The sequence below is a fragment of the Pundamilia nyererei genome, unplaced genomic scaffold, assembly GCF_000239375.1.
Source record: "Pundamilia nyererei isolate P.nyererei 1_Seehausen unplaced genomic scaffold, PunNye1.0 scaffold00068, whole genome shotgun sequence".
NCBI classification, from domain to species: Eukaryota; Metazoa; Chordata; class Actinopteri; order Cichliformes; family Cichlidae; genus Pundamilia; species Pundamilia nyererei.
In genome coordinates this window covers 1,291,311-1,294,527 of record NW_005187469.1, presented here as the reverse complement: position 1 = coordinate 1,294,527, position 3,217 = coordinate 1,291,311, and the positions used below count along the sequence as shown (strand labels likewise).

At 38.9% G+C, this 3,217-nt stretch overlaps 1 protein-coding gene across 7 annotated transcripts in view; it reads left to right on the top strand.

Moving 5' to 3' along the window:
* The first annotated feature begins 362 nt into the window (after positions 1-362).
* LOC102197402 (myosin-10) overlaps positions 363-3,217 on the top strand; it is a 65,912-nt gene continuing 63,057 nt past the window's right edge. For all 7 annotated transcript variants that reach the window (XM_005736257.1, XM_005736254.1, XM_005736256.1 and 4 more), the window contains exon 1: positions 363-555. The gene's annotated coding sequence lies outside the window, so the exon portion shown is untranslated. The remainder of the gene's footprint in view (positions 556-3,217) is intronic.

Genomic DNA, 3,217 nt, shown 5'->3' with positions numbered 1-3,217 from the left:
TATATATATATATGAATACACATAGGAATTGCTTTGTCACAGCGATAGAGTGTAAACAGGTTAAAGGTGTTGTAGCTCGGTAAAACCAAATACATAGTGTATTTAATGAATACACATAAATGTTCCAGATTTTTTTGTCTTAATAATTAGATATGGTTCTACTACGTCCCACTGGAGCAGCATCCAACGGTCTGCAGGTGTTCATTTATTGGCCACAGACAAATGGCATTTGGGCGGCAGTTGTCGACTAACTAAGCTAAAGTTTCGGCATGGGGAATTGTTTTTTCACCAATCGCATAGAGGCATCAGACTTTGACAGCCAATCATATTCCTAGTAGGCGTTGCCTTAGAGGAGTGCGGCGGCGGCGGTCGTGCTGTGCATCTTCTCGGGCCCGGTAGAGTTCGGTTGAGCGGGTGCTGGATGGTGGGGGAGTACCACTGATGAGAGAGAGCGGGCCGGAGAAGGGACTGTTTAGTACGTTTCGGGGGACTATTGCTATCATCTGCTGGACACTGATAAACACTCGGGTCGGGTTTCTTCGTCTATTGCGGGAGGTAAGCAGAGCAGAGAAGCCGGGGACGGGAGTTTTAGTGGGGATGTGGTGGTTAGCAACAGTAACAGTTAGCTAGCGGATTATTGTGGCATGACTTTCTAATGATGGAGGACCATCAGCTTGGCTAATGCTAGCCGCTGTCCCGGCGCCCCGGACCCAACATACTGTTTTTGTTCACATATAGATGAATGTGTTGAAGATTTTCCGTTTTCAAGTTTAATCTTCAAGGGTTTAGTCTGAAACAGCGTGGTCATTGTCCGCCTGCTTTATCCCCACCCAGACGTCTTTGAGCCACCCACACCCATGATGGGATTGTGCCTTAGGAAGCTGCACAGTTCATCCCTAAAACTCCCATTTGCGCAGACTATTTAGGAATCTCTCTTACCTCATCGTCTTAACGTTATAAGAGCAGCGGTTCAAACCAATTCAATTGTGTACAGTTGGCTAAACAGAGCAATGAGTCCTTGTAGGTATCTTTTTTTTCCCAGTGGGTGGGAGGTGAAGCACAGCACGCCAACTTTGAGCTAATGTTAGCGAGCTAATCTAGCCAATGCAGCTGTTTGGCCTGGCCCGGTACATATTTGCAGCCCTTTACGAGGGGGTTTCACGGCTACTTGCAATTTCACAGCTCTTTATCTTACCGGACATGATGAGGACAGGATATTGCCAAGCTGAATGAGAGTGACTGAGGGGATGGAGCAACAAGGCAGGCGCACTGATCCCGCTCCATCCCGTGACCTGACCCAGATTTGGCTGCAACAGCGCCTGATTTAAGCATGGGACTAGATTGTTGTGTAAATATCTTTAGGAATACATAATTTCCTCGGGGATTAATAAAGCATTCTAATTTAGCTGAGGTTGAGTTAGATTAATAAGATGCATCCAGACTTGTCTCCGCGTCAGCTGTTGAAAGCATCCAGTGCCAAGGTTTACAGTTATCCCGCTATCTTTCATTTCTATCTTGATGTTATTTTGTGCCCACAAGATAATTGGGTGCACTTCTGAAATATTTTTTTAAATTATAAAAATATAATGAACTTGAGTTAAAAATGTAAAAGATATAAGATCATTATAGACTGCTGCAGGCATGTTTATGTGTTGAACTGCAGCTGATGATTATTGTAATTATTTAATTGTCAGGTGATTGTTGAGTGTATAAAATGATAGTTTTTTTTTAGACTTGCAATGATATATCTGCCCGATATTGGTATGGACTGATATTTGCCTTGCTGACTGATGTCAGTGGGCAGTAGTTTACTGGCACAGCCTACATGGTCAAAAAATGTGAAAAGAGCAAAAAATATTTTTATGTCAAGCTACTTTTATTCATATAAAACATGTAAATTAAAAACAACAGGATCTGACCCAAAGTCCTGTCCGGTTGTGTCATACGTATTAAGATTTCAAATCTCTAAAAACAAATCACAACACCCACATTAACAACATTGTTAAAATGTGATGAGTAATAATAAAAATGTTATAGGTCAATGTAATGTTAAGTAAAAATTTCTTTTTTCTTTTTTAAATGTAAATAGTTGAGTCTCTAGAGCTGTACTGGACAGGTCCTTATGTGGGATAGCAGACTGTTTAAGAGGCTGAAGGTAACAACGGAGAAAGCCCGGTCATCTTTGGTGTTTCAGTGAGATATGCCCTCAGTGACCTTGAGGCAAAATGTGGAGTTAATAGATCAATAATATGTTGTGGAGCTGACCCAAAGAGGGGTTTACAAAATAAACATTTAGGGGCAGATATACTGACTTGCAGCAGCACAAACTGGGTAGAGTTGGTATTTAGAAAGAGATTGCAGTGACAAGATTGTGTGTCAGGTATGACTCAAAATGTTGCATATGCATTTCTGCGACTTCGTTTCTCGAGGCAGAAAATATAAAATGCTCAAACTGATTTAATGTGTTTGCAAAATAGCTAATTGTGCCAGTATTTAATGCCAAAAAGCATGTTTTTGAACTTGAAATTGAAATGAACTGGAAAAACTAAGCATAACTATTAGCGCTATTTGGGGATTACACTCACTTGATATTTTGCACCGTTTAATATATTTAACCCTTAAAATCAGTTTTATGTTTCACAGTTAGGCAGTGAAATGTAGCCAAAACAGTCTGGGTATTTTTGTTTTTGTTGACTTAAACATTGATTTCCTAACTTGGTAAATAAGATTAAACAAATGCTTTCATAAATAGTCGAAATTAAAAAACAACATGGAAGAAAATATCAATAATCATGATAACATTTTAAATTGTGATTTAATAACCAAATATTCAATATAAATATAAATATTTATTACATTTTAAAAAAGACAACACACCTGCATCTTTTTGAGGAAAAAAAGACCTAAATCATAAAACTTTTTTCTCAGTTACCAAATCTGTTAACAGGCAAATATTTTTGCTCTGATTATATGGTAATGGTATTAAATTATTTCATTTACTTAATTTTTCTATCAGACAGAATAGTCAGGGTTTCTCCTTTGCTTTTGAAGCGGCACAGATAGTGACGTTACTCTACATGTGGGCTGGTTATGCTCAGGTAGGAGGCTTGACACTCACACACAATCTGTCTGAGCCTCCTGCAAATGATTTGGAAAGCCCTAAATTCATGTGAATAAAGTAACTTAAACAAATTAAATGGCAGAATAGAGATAATTT